At 40.3% G+C, this 17,725-nt stretch overlaps 2 pseudogenes; both read right to left on the bottom strand.

Moving 5' to 3' along the window:
* Positions 1–252: 252 nt before the first annotated feature.
* Positions 253–1,064, bottom strand: LOC148101052 (uncharacterized; annotated as a pseudogene).
* A 10,200-nt stretch (positions 1,065–11,264) lies between these two features.
* Positions 11,265–14,270, bottom strand: LOC148101051 (uncharacterized; annotated as a pseudogene).
* Between the last annotated feature and the right edge of the window lie 3,455 nt (positions 14,271–17,725).

The raw sequence follows: 17,725 nt of genomic DNA, 5'->3' as shown, positions 1-17,725 counted from the left end.
CACTTTGGTTAATCCTGTATGAAAATTTGTAAATATTTGTATATATTTTTCCTTCTCTTACTAAAATTCATGTTTTAGAAATATTCTTGTTTTATTGTTATTTACCTTTAAATGTCCATTTAAAACTCTTCAAAGTTTATGTTCATACATGTTAAAAACTGTAAATAAAATGACTTCAGTGAAATCTGTTTTCATCAATTTATTCATAATGAAAAACTTAAAATAACACAGAAAAAGGTAAGAAATGTATTCAAAAAAAGAATATCTGAAGGCACAACCAATTTGGGAACTAATTTTCATTAATCAAAAACTTTTAGTATGACATAACAAATAGAACAAAGTAAGAACATTATCTGAATATATTTTTAAGTTATTTAGGAACTAATTTTTCTAGTATGGAAAAAAGTCTGTCCATCCTGTCCCTGCTCTCCTGTTCTCTCCTCTCCTCAGCCTCCCTTTGGTACTGCATGTCCTCTTTGATGAGCTCAAGGAGCTCATCCCCTCTTTCCCTTCTCCTCTTCCTTCCCGTTGTTGCTGGCTGACCTCCTTCCTCATCTGTCTCGTCTTCCATCTCGCTTTGGTCACCCACTGCTGTACTTGGCCCTGGAGTGTCCTCAGGGAGAGAGGAAATAAGGACAGGGGGCCTAATGGAAGGCCTCTGTCCCATCACCTCATCCATGAGGCCAAACCAGGGCCAAGTAGCAGCAGTGGGCTTCCCACTGACTCCCTCACCTGACCCTGGACACTTGCAATCCTAAAGGCAGAGGAAAACAGAAATGACAGACAAATATAAACAATACAACTTTTAGTAAATGTACATTTATTAAATTTCATTCTTAAAAATTATCTTCTTGACAGCACACATACTTTGTATCTTTTCTTTAAGTTGTCCCACTTCTTTTTGGCCTGCAAGGGGGTGACTTTCCCCTGCAGGCCCATCTTCTCGAGAATTGTCCTGATCGCACACAAAAGAATAAGAGAAGAGAGAAAACCATAACAACTATAATAATCCCTAAATCCAAAAGTTTTCACAGCAGAACACAAGAGGAATATCGTCTGGACATCACAGGTTCTGTACAGAATGAGGGTTATTGAAACCGTACTCAGATGAATATGATGTGTAAATTGATTTATTCGTGTACCTCCATCCCACAGTTGCTGAATTTTTTAACCCGGTGAAGAGGTGATCATTTTCTCCTCTAGTTTTGATGAAGTTTGCCGTTTGCTCTTTGGTCCCTTTAAACATATGAAAAACCGCGGGACCCACCATACAAGCTAGTTTACGGACACTTTTTATGAAGATTGTTTAAATAAATATTACAAGTCTATGCAAATTCACAACCCTAACAACATAACCGCTATAAAATTTAACTTTTGTACCACCAGATTTTCATATACTTACATTTAAAAGTGTATTCGTCTCCCGGTGTATCTTTTTGTGCCGCCATCATTATGTGAATGAAGTTATGTGCAATGAATTCTGGGCCGGCGAGCTATCGAGCTGGTGGGGTGACAGACGTCACCGAAAACGTCGGAGCACTTTTGCAAGTATGTCATATCTTGACAAACCGAGCAGATATTTGAAGTTTACACACCCACATTCTCGCCTGAAAATATGTTTAAAGTTTATTTTGTGGCCCAGAAAGAATAATAAGAGTAATTTTAAAACTTAGTAGCGGCCGCCATTGCCGGAAACTGGAGCTTGGCTGGGCCGCGCTATGAATTCTGGGATATGGTGGGCCACGAAGGACACACCCGACCCATCCTTCAAATTCGGGGAAAAGGAGGACGCATTTGTCGGCTGCATTCGGAGGAGTCTACGAATTTGGACAGCCTTCGGTGCGTCGCTGTGACGTAATCGGTCTACAAATACGGCCTCAGAAGGATGCAGCCCATGAATTTGGACACGACCACCGACACGTGTGTGTGTGTGTGTATGTGATTTACATTGCTGTGCTTGAGAGCCTCCATCTACCGGAACCAAATTCCTTGTATGTGTCTGCACATATACTTGGCCAATAAACACGATTCTGATTCTGATTCTGAGGAAGACAGCAGACAGTACGGGTCGACAGCAACACCTCCAGCCCAAGAACACTCTCCCCAAGGATGTGTGTTGAGCCCCCTTCTCTTCACTCTGCTGACCCACGACGAGACCTACTACAGGGGTGAAGTTAACCATCTGGCAGAGTGGTGCAGCAACAACAACCTGTCCCTGAATGTGGAGAAGACCAACAGCGACTCTACTTCCTCTGCAAACTGAGAAGCACAAGAGATTCAACCCCCATTATGAGCACCTTCTACAGAGGCACAGTTGAGAGTATCTTCACCAGCTGCATCACTGTGTGGTATGACTCCTGCACTGGGTTCTGCAGGAAAAAATGACAATGCACCTGCCTCATCTGGAAGGTCCTCTCCATTACAGGTGACTCCACTCATCCCTTAAGCAGCGTATTCAGTTTGCTGCCATCAGGAAGGATACTGAAGAGCCTCCGGCCAGAACACGCAGACAGAGAGACAGCTTCGTCCATCGGGCTGTCAGGATGCCGACCATCTCTGAATCGAGAAGGGGGGCACAAGGGTACATCTTTTGCCATCCTACAATGCTGTGATTGTAGCCATTCCCCACTTTCTGTGAATGGTACTCATGGCCATTAATCAGTAGGCTTTGATTAGTTGTCATTGATCAATGGTCATAAGAATTTGCATACTAACAATCATGGAACTAAACCCCTAGCACATTGTTCATTCAGTGGTGCTAGTTTCCTTCACTATGCAAATGTGCTGTTGATAAGGTTGGGGAAACCTGCAGTCAGCTGAGACTGAAGAAGTCACCTGGATGATGATGAAACGTTTCTCCCACTGAAAATGTCCAGATGAACAGAATCAACCTTTTGGGATTTACTTACCTGGATGACTAAGCACGCATCTTATTTTATTAAAATGTTTAAAATGTTAGCAGCACAAACAAAAAATTTTGCAGCACAAACCAGCACAAACGTTTGACATCAATTTTGTTTGATTCCATTAATGTGGGGGGGCTGGTTGACCTTGGTTGACCTCTAGAAATTTTTGTTAATATCTTTAAAATGATAGCAGCACAAACGACAATTTTTGCAGCACAAACCAATACAAATGTAGCACAAACGTTTGATACCAATTTTGTTTGATTTGGGTAATGTGGGGGGGCTGGTTGACCTTTTGACCTTTACATTTTCATTAATATCTTTAAAACAGAAGCAGCACAAACGACAATTTTAGCTGCACTAACCAGCACAAACGTAGCACAGTTGATTGACACCCATTTTCTTTGATTTAATTAATGTGGGGGGCTGGTTGACCTCTGATGACCTCTAGAAATTTTTATTAATATCTTTAAAATGATAGTAGCACAAACGAAAATTTTTGCAGCACAAACCAGCACAAACGTAGCACAAACGTTTGATACCACTTTTGTTGGATTTGAAGAAGGTGGGGGGGGGCAACTTCACTCACATCCCTTAACCCCGTCATGGGGGAAAATGATCATTTCCCCATATCGGGCTGAATACTGAGAGTGAATTAACTTCATTGAGGTGAGTCTTAACCTGATGCCACACATCAATCATCTTTCTGACCATGGGATTGTTGCTGTTTCTTTTGAGTTTCTTAAGATTAGCTTTAGATTAGTACAGGTAAATAAGAAATGGCAACTTCAGAGCATACCCTTCCATCTCTCTGCACAGTGCCACATTCTCTTCTACATAGTAAAATGTTACTGTTCTCAGTCGCGCCGCACAGTAGTACCATAGTGGGCTTGGGCATTTAAGCCCTCCTCTATTTTAAGGCAGATACAATAGAGATAGGCGCAGCATGAGGCATCTGTTCTTCCATAAAAACTTGATGAAGAGTGTCCTCAGTTGAGAAAATAAATTGCTTGGTGGTGGCAGAGTCAAGTTTTGAAATAAATACAACAGTTTAGGGAGTATATTTATTTTAAGAGTATTTATTTTCCCCATTAATGACATTGGTAGAGCAGTCCATCTATCCAAAGAGTTTGAGACATCTTGAATATCTGAATTATACTTAATTTCTATGATATCATTACGCAAAGGAACAATTTGGATGCCGAAATAGGTGAAGCTATTGACGATCTTGAATTGAGCAATTACATAGCGGTGCTCTACCTGCACTGTGTATAGTGCTGGCGGAGCGCTGCTGACGTCGACTGAGAAAATTGTCAGGCGGTGGAAGGAATACTTCGAGGACCTCCTTAATCCCACTGACGCGTCTTCCGAGGAGGAAGCAGAGTCTGGGGATGAGGGGAATGACCGGCCAATTTCCGGGGGCGAGGTCACTGAGGCAGTTAAACAACTCCTTGGTGGCAGAGCCCCTGGTGTTGATGAGGTCCGCCCCGAGTTCCTGAAGGCTCTGGACGTTGTAGGGCTGTCCTGGTTGACACGCCTCTACAATGTTGCGTGGAGATCAGGGACAGTACCCGTGGACTGGCAGACCGGGGTGGTGGTCCCCATCTTTAAGAAGGGGGACCGGAGGGTGTGTTCCAACTACAGGGGGATCACACTCCTCAGCCTCCCTGGGAAAGTCTATGCCAGGGTGCTGGAAAGGAGAGTTCGTCCGCTAGTCGAACCTCGGATACAGGAGGAACAATGCGGTTTTCGTCCTGGTCGTGGAACACTGGACCAGCTCTTCATCCTCTCGAGGATACTTGAGGGTGCATGGGAGTTTGCCCAACCAGTCTACATGTGTTTTGTGGACTTGGAGAAGGCATTCAACTGTGTCCCTCGGGGTGTCCTGTGGAGTATGGGGTGTCTGGCCCATTGCTACGGGCCATTCGATCCCTATACAACCGTTGCAAGAGCTTGGTTCGCATTGCCGGCAATAAGTCGGACTCGTTCCCGGTGGGTGATGGGCTCCGCCAGGGCTGCCCTTTGTCACCGGTTCTGTTCATAATTTTTATGGACAGGATTTCTAGGCGCAGCCAAGTGGCGGAGGGCTTTCGCTTTGGTGGCCTCAGAATCTCATCTCTGATTTTTGCGGATGATGTGGTTCTGTTGGCTTCATCGGGTGAGGGCCTCCAGCTCGCACTGGAGCGGTTCGCAGCCGAGTGTGAAGCAGCGGGAATGAGGATCAGCACCTCCAAATCTGAGGCCATGGTTCTCAGCCGGAAAAGGGTGGAGTGCCCACTCCGGGTCGGGGATGAGTTCCTGCCCCAAGTGGAGGAGTTCAAGTATCTCGGGGTCTTGTTCGCGAGTGATGGGAGAAGGGAGCCGGAGATCGACAGACGGATTGGGGCTGCAGCTGCAGTAATGCAGACGCTGCACCGGTCCGTCGTGGTGAAGAGGGAGCTGAGTGTAAAAGCGAAGCTCTCAATTTACCGGTCGATCTACGTCCCTACCCTCACCTATGGCCACGAGCTGTGGGTAGTGACCAAAAGAACGAGATCGCGGATACAAGCGGCGGAAATGAGCTTCCTCCGAAGGGTGGCTGGCCTCTCCCTTAGAGATAGGGTGAGAAGTTTGGCGATCTGGGAGGGGCTCAGAGTAGAGCCGCTGCTGCTCCACATCGAAAGGAGCCAGCTGAGGTGGTTTGGGCATCTGACAAGGATGCCCCCTGGGCGCCTCCTGGGCGAGGTGTTCCAGGCATGTCCCACCGGGAGGAGGCCCCGGGGCAGACCCAGGACACGCTGGAGAGATTATATCTCTCGGCTGGCCTGGGAACGCCTTGGTGTTCCCCCGGATAAGCTGGAGGAGGTGGCTGGGGAGAGGGAGGTCTGGGCCTCTTTGCTTAGGCTGCTGCCCCCGCGACCCGGCCTCGGATAAAGCGGATGAAGATGGATGGATGGATGGAATTACATAGACATATTGATCTTGTAACCAGAAATTTTACCAAACTCCCTAATCAATTCTAGCAGAGCCAGGATGGATTTGTTAATATTTTTAAGAAAATTAATTAAATCATCTGCATGAAAGGCTAAGCGATGTTCTGTCTGTTCTATTGTTACACCCCTTTTCTAAACCATCAATTTATTTTTATGCTTTTTGAGATATTATTGTTAGTCAGGATCTGTGCATATGATTCCTTATAAAGTAATCTTACCCAATTACAAAAATTCTCTCCCAGACCAAAGAACCCCAGAGTCTCAAACAAATAAGGCCATTCCACTCTGTCAAATGCTTTTTCAGCATCAAGTGACAGTAAAGCAGTGTCCCGATCCCCTTTTGGTCATAAAGAAGCTTCAGAATCCTTCTGATATTGTGGAATCCTTGTCTGTCCTGAATGAATCCATTCTGACCCCTCCCAGTTATCTTAGGTAGTATTTCTTTGTTTCTCTTGGCTAAGATTTTACAAAGTATTTTCAAATCCGCATTAAGCAGACTGATGGGTCTCCAGTTTTCACATTTATTGTGTGGTTTGCCAGCCTTTGGGAGCAGAGTAACTAGTGCTCCTCTCAAGAACTGTGGTAAAGTGCCCTTTTGACAGGACTTTGTAAACATTTTTAAAATTGGAGTCAACAGTTTATATTTAAATTTTCTATAAATATAAATTGGGAGACCATCGGGTCTGGGGGTTTTCCCCAATTTAATACTATCGATTGCAGCCAATAATTCCTCGACTGAGATATCTTTCTCCAAAATAGCCCTAAGGTCTTCTGGTATATTGGGTATATTTATCTTATCTAAAAACATTTTTAGTACCGAGTGGTCATTAGGTGTTTCTAAACTGTAAAGATCTTCATAATATTTCCTGAAGGATTCATTTATATCTGCCGGATCCACAATAATTTCTCCTAGCTCATTTTGCAGTGAGATAATAACCCTTTCACTCTGGAGCTGCTTAAGACACCATGCAAGAACTTTCCCAGGTTTTTCACCCTGATCGTAGAAGGACTGTTTAAGTCGCAGCAGACTGACCAAAGCTTTTAAGGCAGAAAGTTCATTGTACTCGGCCCAAAGCAGCAATAAATTTTGGTGTATTTCAGGGGACCTTGTTTGATAGTATTCATTTTCTAATTCCTTTATTTTTGTGTCTAACTCTTTTGCCTTTTGGAAAGTCAATCTTGCTTTAGAGCTTGTGATGCTAATTATTTGGCCCCCAATAAAAGCCTTAAAAGCCTCCCATCTTTTGCTTGCAGAAGTTTCTGTTTTATTCATTTCAAAATAGAGGCTAATTTGTTCATCCAAAAGTGAGACAAAACCAGGGTCCGCCAACCATTTTTGTTTGCAACGCCAAATCCTAGCATCTTTCACAAGCTTTGAGTCCTGATATACCAATGAGTTGGGAGCATGATCATAGATTAGGATAGCCTCATAGGAGCATTCCTTGATTTTATGTCTCAACTCTGCAGATATCAAAAAGAAGTCTATTCTTGAATATGACTTGTGTGCACCAGAATAACATGAGAACTTTAGAACGTCCGGATTTTCTTCCCTCCAGATATCTATTAAGTTCAATTCCTTCATAAAGTGTTGTATAGTTACCCTACTACGGGTTCAGTTCCCAAGCTCCTATCTTTCACCGGATCTAGTACACAGTTAAAATCGCCTGCCACCACACATTTACCAGGAAAGAGAGGACAATATAAGGAATAAGTTTTGAAAAAAGATAGGGTCGTCTGTATTAGGTACATAGATGTTCACCAAGATAATTTATTCATTTAGTAAGTTCCCTTGAATGACAAGGTAACATCCAAATTTATCTTTGGTGACTTTACCTGGAGTGGTATGGATTCGTGCACCAAAATGGTGACCCCTCTTGCTTGAGAGTTAAACGATGCAGACAAGACCTTGCCTCTCCACCTCCTCTTAATTTTCAAGTCCTCGTTATGCATCAGATGTATTTCCTGAAGAAACACAATGTTAGACTGCAAACATTTTATTCTGTTCATGAATTGTTTAACTTTCGTAACCCTCTGCAGTTCCATGATGTGATTTTGATTTTTATCTCACTAGACATTTCTTGTAGATTGTGCAGTTATATTCCCCAAACAAGTGAAAATATATGTCAAAAAAATTACAAAAATAAAAAGACAGAAAGCTAACATAAATACTACTGCTAACAACAGAAACTGCCCAAATACCCTCACCGTCACCCATATCCAGGCCTTTTAACCTGGATTTCCTTCCCCTGATGTTTAAAGCTTCCAGGTAGCAATTAACAGTCCCACCCAAGGATGACACCGTATAGCTGAACTAGTAAAACCGAACAATACAACTGTTAACTATGATATTAACCATGCACTCTTATGCCACCAAGGTTAGATATTAAATTTTTATCTATTCATAAACACCCCTCTTTGCCATAGGTGAAAACATGTTTCACATTTCAAATCAAGATTTCTAAGCAAAACTAATCAGAAGTGGTCTGCTGGTTTGATTGAGCCCCACTTACTTGAAGTTGACCAATTTGCATTTGTTGCAGAAATACGTTCGGCCTCTTAATCTTTTTTTATTTTATTTATTTATTTATTTTAAATTAGAAGACAGACATGGGTATCTCAAGAGCTTAAATCCTGCACTAAGCCCAGAATAGAGTGTAACATGATTTTGACTAATAGAAAATTCAGTGTAATACGGCTATTAGGCACAAGCATACATTTAACCTTATAGCTTGATCTACCAGAGCCAGCTCGGCTCGATCCTGCTCTTGTTCTCAGGTCAAATGTTACCTTATGCTTTGTAAACTTAGACCGTATCCTAACCATCAGTCCGATCCCTCTTTTAACTTGGATGAAGCCCTCCGCCTCGACATGATTGTTAAAGATGAGGGACCGTTCCTTATATGTCAGCCGGGCCGGGGGAATGATGCCATACCAGAGCCCCATTGCGCGGAGTTGGTGCCTCGCCTCGTCAAACTCCTTCTGTTTCTCGTACCTGCCGCCACGTCCTGGTAAAACCTCACTGTCTGGTTCTTGTATCGTACTTCTATTTTAGACTTAGCCGCTCTCATCACCAATTCTTTATCTTTGAAGCTGAGAAATTTCATTATCAGTGTACGGGGTGCAGGATTGTTGTGGTTTCTCAGCCCAACTCTGTGAGCCCCCTCCAGCATTAGTTTTGTACGCCCCAGCAGCAACTCCAGTGCATCCGGCAGCCAACTTTCCAGAAAGGCACAGGCGTCCTCGCCCTCCGCTCCCTCCGGTAGGTTGACCATCCTCAAATTGGAGCTCCTTGATCTTGTCTCCAGGTCCAGCAGTTTGTCCTCCAAATCTTTATTTTTATTTTCAAGGACTTGTACTTTTGTTTGGAGGGAGGCGACGTTATCCTCAGTTGTTGAAATCCTAGTTTCTGCTTCTGTGACGTGCTCTACGCAGTCAGTAATGTCTTTCCTCACACTCTCAATAGCGGACAATATGCCATCAAACCTGGTGGAAAACTCTGTTTTCATGTTGTTGATAGCGGTCAGGATCATGGCCGACGTGGGGCAGGACTCTCCCGCCGCCATATCCTTGCTTCTGTCTGGTGCATTAACCTCTGGAGTACCGCTAGCATTAACCTCGCCGGAGTCCATGGCCTCACTGCTAGCTGATGAATCCTTGCTAGCCCTCCACTTCGTAAAGTCCGACAATTTAGCTTGGAGAGTTTTGTTTCGCCCTTGACTGACTTTCTTCTGTGACACCGGCATAACCCTAAGTTTATTTGTCGAAATAGGGGTGATTCGCCTACTCAAGTACAATATTTTAGCAGGATTTTGCCAACAGGGTAGCAGAGCAGGTTAACACATGTCCGCTCAGCTCGCCGCCATACTGGAAGTCCCATATTGCACATTTTTACTTATTTTTATTTTGAGGTTTCTTAGATAAACTCATCCATCCATCTTCTTGCTGTTATCCGGGGCCGGGTCGCAGGGGCAGCAGCCTAAGCAGAGATCCCCAGTCCTAACTGGGTTCATATTGGCTAAAAAAATAAATCACTGCAATCTGTAAAATAATTCACATTTATTCTGCGCATGTGAAAAAAGGGATATTTCCTCTTCCTACTTTTCACAATAAAAGTCCTGCACAGCGACTGCCGTACTCTGGTTACTTGATATGTGACTATTGTGGTTATATCAGTTTTGGAAAAGTATTAGATTTCTTTTATCTTAATACATTAAGGATACTATACTCTCTTTCCTATTGAAAACATCTGTTGAGCTAAAATTTTGCAATCCATTAACAACAGTATGAGTTAAACCTGTGTGTGTAACAACATCTGCATCTAATCACATCTGCAAAAACAGTTGGATTCAAACAAAACAGAGTCAAAGGTCGAGCAAGAATTAGGTTATTTATTCATTTGCTTACAGTATTTCACATTACACAATATTAGCATTCACTTGACTTTGAAATTATCTGTCAGTGATACAGTATACAAAATACAACAACTGCTATGTACACTTTAGTTTTCGACAATATATACAATACAGTATGTAAAAAACAGTCCACTTTTTTGGAAATAGGCTCATTATCCATCTCCCTCAGAGTTAAAAAGTTGAGTTTGACCTTCAAGTCTTTGGTCATTTTTCAGCGCAATGCTCACGGTCCCTTTAGATTCAATGATGTATGCTAAGCTATGTTAAAAGTGTTATCACCATACAAATCAACTGTATGGATTCCAAAATGGTCAGACTCAACGTATTAACTCTGAGAGAGTGTTCCTTTAATGATGCAATATAATATAGCACTTAATGACTTAATGTAATGTATATCTGACGTTTTGCCATTTAATGTTTAATTATGTATGTTTTTTTATGAACTGGTTTAAAATAAATAAATAAAATACCACATGGCACTGAAGAAAATCATGTATGTATATATGTATCATGTATTCTCGTGTTTAACCTTATTTAAGGAATTCACACTGATTAATGCTTCTAAAAATGTAATTGACTTTTAGTTTTTCAGTGTGAATGATCAGACATTTGCATTTGATCTCTGCAGCAAGAATACCTGTCAGATGCCCAAGACATTTTGATACTGGTTCAAAATAACTTGGATTTGAGGCACAGAGACTATGCTTTGCTCGTTCGTTTAATGTTAAAGAAATTTTGATCATCATCATTCAACATAACAGTGAATGAATTACGTTTGAGTACACGACTGTAATTTTCTGAGTGAGACACCTCGCCATTTGTAATGATTCGTTGAAAGTACTTTACTCTGCTCCTTTGTACCCCATAACGACTCAGTGCCATAGAGTCATCCCTCCTAATTAATCGCACTTTAGGATGATTAAGAGCAGTGATGCCATGTGAATGCAAATATCTCCTTGCATTCATTTGAGGCATCATTCAGTAAAGTCTGGCCATAAGGCCTTCTGTAGCCAGAACATTTTTACAATCTGTAGTGCAACCCCTTGAGTGCTTTTGATCATGTCTAGTAGTTTAGCATTGTGAGACTCCCAGTTAACTACACTTCTTGGTAAATGGAGGCAAAGATGGACATTATAAGACAGATTAGCTTCCCCATAGAACACCTCCATGTCTTTCACAAAAAAGACTCAGTAATCTGCTCTCTGGACATATTTTCGCCCAACAGAAGGGATACTCCCTTGACTAGTTTAGACCAGTGATTCAGTAGTGGTTCTGGCAATACACCTTTCAGTACAGGTAAGCTATAATAAAAGAGCCACATATACCACTCATGGGCTTTCCAAACTTTCCTCAATGTGACAGACCTTGGCACACGAGGTACATTACATGGTGGTTTAATCTTTAAAAGCATTTCATCTAACAGTTTTGTAGACCTACCTATATACCAGTGCTTTTCATGGTTTTCACTGTTTAACCACAGCCCTGTTACAGTTCTTGCAACACCCAGAAGTACTGAATGCGTATAGTCTGGGACAGACCCTTCGATAATATCAAAACTGGGAAGTCTACACAACATACTTGGCCCTTTAACACCCATAACAGCTTTACCAGACTGTAGCGCAGCTTCTACAAATTCATTAGTTTGTTCCTGATTGCAGAGCTGAATGTCCTTCTGAAAAGGATATACACGAGTGAATCCTCTGCCTTTTTCAACTACCTTTCCTTCATGAAGGCAGTAGGAGCATCCATGGTCACCATTAAACTGTTTAAAATTCTGGATCAGAGGTCTGGCAACTCATTAGAATTAGAGGGATTACTTTTGTATTGACAGAAACGCCTTTGCCATCTTCCCATGTGAAACCACTGTCCTGTAGGTCCACACACTCATCAATGAAAGGTTTTAAGAAACTTTCCATGTGAGGCTTCTCATCCCCGAACCGTAGTCCACAAAGGAGTACATTATCCTGTCTTGTTTTCAATGGCAATTCATTGATGGTGCATAAAAGGGGTCAAATACAACAAGGGGACTTTTTAAAAACTGGCTCACCATCACAGCTAAATGTTAAGCTGAGGTTTGAAGGGCCGTTTCTGAACCACTTAAAGCTTTCTGATACAAAAAACCATCACAAATGTCACTGAGAGAAGTAGATGTTTCTGTTTGCCTTCCCATTAATTCATCTGTAATTCCTGGAATTCTCAGGAGATTTTTGAGTTGATCTTCCAAGGAGAGGTATATGAAAAAGTTATTGGTAACCTACTTGCTTTGTCATGTTGCATTGAACACAATGAACTTGGTCCAGCTCAGCTGACATTATATTACTACACTGTTCACACACAGATTTTCATGATGTCTTTTGTATCATCAAAAGCTTTGTAAAATGAATATTTTGTCCTGCATGCTGAATCACTGCCATCAACAACATTAAGGATTTTCATGATATCTTCAAGACAGTCATTGGTCAAACTGTGTTTGAGCTTAAGTGCCAGGTAGTTGATTTTGCTCTTTAGTTTGACCTGAATCCACTGGGACCTCTATCTGAACAGGACCTGCAGTGCACTCTTCATCATTAGTCATCAGCAGAGCTCTGTCTTCTGGAAGGGTGTCTGGGATTTCCTTGAAAAGAGAAGCGAGAGAGAGAATTATGGGTTAAACATCACATTACAAATCTTCAGTGTAAGAGCATTAGCCTAGTGGACTCATAGACACATTTATGTCTATGTCGGTCAGATCTGCCCTGTAACCGTCTTCTGTCTACTGTATTTATGCATCTCTTTTTTTAACATTACAGGAGACATTTGAAATTGGTTATTCACTAATTGTGCACGATTTGATTGTCCATTCAGTCTTGCCAAAATTTAAGTGTGCTTTGGTTGTCCAAGATTAACTCTCAAAATGAATGCTTAGTGCTTTCTTTCATGATAAATTCTGTAAGAATATATGATTGCAGTAGAAAGTAGAAATTACCGTAAAAATCATAATTAGAACAATGATTACTTGTTTTATTTTTTCTTGTTCAGTGCACTAATTCATGAATATTTAAAAAAAAATGTCTAGAAATGTAATGATCTTTTTGATTTCATTTCTTGACTTAGAAATTTAACTAAATATTGTGTACTTATTTAGACAAATCTATAGTCCAATATTCATAATAAATTCAATTTAGGTTTATGCATTAAATGTGTTTTCATTACAGTTAACCCAAAATGTTGGTATTCCAACACTAACCTTAAAAAGAGACCAATAAGATCATTTATTAATATTAATCAATCATTTATTATTTGGTATAACTGAAGTAATTAAATGCTAAGGGATAAGATAAAATGGATAATAAGATAAAAGGAATAAAACTTTATTTTGGTAATCATCACCCTCAAGTTGTTCAACCCTGTTTCTTTGTTCTGTTGAACACAAAAGAAGATATTTTCAATAATGTTGGTAACCAGTTTCTTGTCCCTGCTGACTTCCACAGTAGTGTTATTTCATACTATGTCCATACTATGTCAATGGGGACCAGCAACTGTTTGGTTATCAACATTATTTTATGTTAAAAAGAAATTCATACAGGTTTAGAACAACTTGAGAGTGAGGAATTGATTAGAGAATTTACATTTTTGGGTGAACTGTTCATTTATGAATTTACAAAAATGCAAATTGAACCACCAATTATATCATAAGGCATACCTTTTGACATTTCTTGCTAACATTCTGAAGTTCTTCTTCTGCAACCTTAATTCTGAAAAAGAAAATATACAATAAAGAAAATAGAAATTGCTTATTGCTAGGTTTGAACTCTAAGTGAACTGCTATTAACACGATAAAGATGTGATCAATTATAAAGATGTTTGTTGATCAGTAATTAGCAGATTAGACATAGCCTCGCTACATTCCCTGTTTAAAATAGCCAACTCCAGATCATTCATTTGGGAGCCGGAGTACATTTATCTTACCTTATGCTATGGTAATTTATAAAGATTGTCATTTTTTCCTTACAATTTTCATTGTGGTTATTAATGACATTTTATAAAATTTACATAGAATTATGTTTATACCATTGTTTTAAGCAACTGCATGTCCTATTTTTACAAGAACATAAGCTGAAAAAACTAATTGAAAATCCTTCAATGCTATTCGGGAATATTAACCCCCAAATGTCTATTACATATTGGCTTTGTTTATTCTTGATAAAAAACAAACAAACATCTTAAGCATGCAGTGGACGATTATTTGCCACTTTGAACGATTACATAATTGTGGCATCCTTAGTGATTGCCACTATATTAATTGATTGTGCCGCCCTATGGCATTCGCTAATGTTAAAGAGTGAGGGATATTACATTACCAACACACCTTTCTTTTTTTGCCCATCTCCGTTTGGTTCTTGAAGGAATTTCCTCTTCAGGATCAGTTAGATAACGTTTATACGAAATCCTTTCAGGAGGCTCGCTCATTTTGACTCACATGTGACCTATTGATGAAATTAAAATTACAGCGTCTGCACGCGCAATGCACACCTTAACAAAAACTTTAAAAACTTAAACATAAAGTGCCAAAAACGTCCGTCTTTGTACATCACAGGATTAATCGAAAAAAAGGTAAACACTTAAAACAATATGTTATGTTTTTTCTATGAAATCTATGCTCACCAGAGATTATTCCAAAAATGCAACGTCTTCGTTCTAGATCTGTAGGTCAATGCGTGCAGCAGAGTATGCGCGTTGCCATTGTGCTTTTTAAAAATAAAGATAAAATAAAAAGTAATACGTAAAAAGTAAATATTTAAATATTCCCAAACATGTGCAATGAACGCGCAAAAAAATCTGTTCATTAGTTGTTGTTGTTTCTTTTTTTCCTTTTTTTTAAAAAAATATAACTGACATCTGAGGTGCTTAAGAGAAAAAGTAAACCTTCTATGAAAGTGTGAAAGAGTGTTTTCCCACGCGTACACACACAGACATATATATATATATATATATATATATACTGACGTCTGATATATATATGCCTATATATGCCTATATATGCCTAGGCATATATATATCAGACGTCAGTATATATATATATATATATATATATATATATATATATATATATATATATATATATATGTATACATATACATATATATATAGATCACAAAGGCCGGGTCCTCAGGTGGACACAGCCTCTGAATTTGAACACCCCTGTTTTGGATATATATGTATGTGTAAACATGTTTCCAACATTTTGTCATAACTGCTCTGAGATCATTCCTTCATACAGAATCACTAAGGTGGCTTTTAAAGAGAGAGTTTTTTGTTTCATTTTTTAGGCATACCCAACAGACCAACAAAACGATCTAAAGTTATGGAATGAAAAGAAAATTGAACATCTACAGCATGTCATTCATCAGTTGAGAGAAGAGAACCCGAATCTAAAAAGAGAGAACGAGAGGCTGAAAAATGAAATACTTGAAAGTAAGTACTGTACTATTGTGTTTTTTTATGTGTGTGTTTACACTTGTTATATGCAATAACTATCAAAACCAATTCACATTTAATTTGACTTTCACAGAAATCCCACCTCTCCTACAGGCTACAGAGCATTTACTTACCAAGGTTAGAAACAAAGCACAGTTATGCTTCATTTATAATCACTAATTACAATGTTCCACATTTCCTTGCCCTGTTAATCATTTTAAGGCCTTTTGCCTGTTTTTTTTTGTCCTTAACGTAAGTTGTTGTATCGTATTATTTTTTATTGTTATTCATTTTATTTTACATTCAAATATCTCAAACTTCTTAGTTAAATAAGCTTGATTGCTAGTAGATAAAGAATATTTCACCTGTAGTTCACCTAGTTCTGGGGCGATCGTGGCTCAAGAGTTGGGAGTTCGTCTTGTAATCGGAAGGTTGCTGGTTCGAGCCCTGGCTCCGACAATCTCGGTCGTTGTGTCCTTGGGCAAGACACTTCACGCGTTGCCTACTGGTGGTGGTCAGAGGGCCCGGTGGTGCCAGTGTCCGGCAGCCTCGCCTCTGTCAGTGCGCCCCAGAGCAGCTGTGGCTACAATATAGCTGCCATCACCAGTGTGTGAATGGGTGGATGACTGAATGTGTAAAGCGCTTTGGGGTCCTTAGGGACTAGTAAAGCGCTATACAAATACAGGCCATTTACCAATGATGTTTGATATCGGACTGTGTTTTGGGGGGGTAAAACATATAGTGTTTATTTGATTAATAACCCCATTTCAGCACATTTCTCCCTTTGCTTTTGACTATTTGACATTTGTAAACATAATAGATAGATAGGCTAAAATATCTTTCTCTCTCTCTGTGTGTGTGTGTGTGTATAGACTATTTATTTTGTATATTTTTAATCTTTGGGCGGTCACTGATCATGTGACTCTGGCCAGATGAACCAAGCCTCTGAAGCAGTTTGTTTTTTTGACACATGTACTGGAACTTCAGCTTTAAACGGACCACGACTAACCTACAGCCACTTAACCCAGTCTGGGTTTAGTTTGGTATTATATGTACACATCCAGTTTCACTTGGCTTGTGCCAAAAACTTAACAGCCAGTTCCAGTTTGTTTTTAACCCTGTCTGTTTTGGACTTTTTTGCTAAAATTTTTTCACCCTGTTCAGTTTGTGTTCCCTCCGTGTTTTTCCCACTTTTTCTTTATTTATTTACTTCTTTTATTGTCAACAGTCCTTTTCTGCATTACTTTCAACCAAAGGTGAGTATTTTCAGTTTTTAATCTGAATTTGATTAAATGTTTTTGAATATGTAATCATAGTCAGTGGATTTAAGGAGCAGTTGATTACAAAGGCATATGACTGTGAGGCAGGGTGACCCTCCCCCTCTCAGCCACTCCCTGCACAAACACCACCTCTTCCTACTTTTCTCTGTTCTCAGTTCTCCATTACGGGGCGTGCCAAGATGGCGGAGTGAGTAGACGCTCTCTACCGAGTTCTGCACAGAAAGTTCGTGAACAACGGTAAAACCTCAACTTTATGCTGCCAACACTAACAATTCACTAAACAAGAGAAGATACAACAATCATAAGGCAAGAAGCAGCAGAATGCCGAATCAGAAAGGAGCGAAAAGGGGACTGGAAAGTTCAAAGTCTAAAATAGCGCCTGAGAATGCTAACGCGGAGAGTGCTACGCCCAGCAAGGTGCTAATGGATAGCTTCCATAACTAACTACTGCGGTAGCACTCACGTTAGCCGAGGAGGAAATGGATGAGTACCCACCTCTCCCTGTTACACCTCTTAAATGCAGCAGCTCTGACCCAGTTAATGTAAACCAGATAATTTCCAGTTTGTATTAATAAACACCAGGTCTGATAACATTGAGAGCATGGTGAGAGAGAACTCGAACATGGTGAAAGAGAATACGCTCAAGATTGAGGGTCTCAAAAAGACGGTTGATTTTGTGTGCGCGGAAATGAAAGATA

This window comes from Neolamprologus brichardi, chromosome 9, assembly GCF_056152115.1.
Source record: "Neolamprologus brichardi isolate AB-2024 chromosome 9, ASM5615211v1, whole genome shotgun sequence".
In the NCBI taxonomy this organism is placed as follows: Eukaryota; Metazoa; Chordata; class Actinopteri; order Cichliformes; family Cichlidae; genus Neolamprologus; species Neolamprologus brichardi.
The sequence above is the reverse complement of the archived record's forward strand: the minus strand, read 5'-3'. Positions and strand labels throughout refer to the sequence as shown.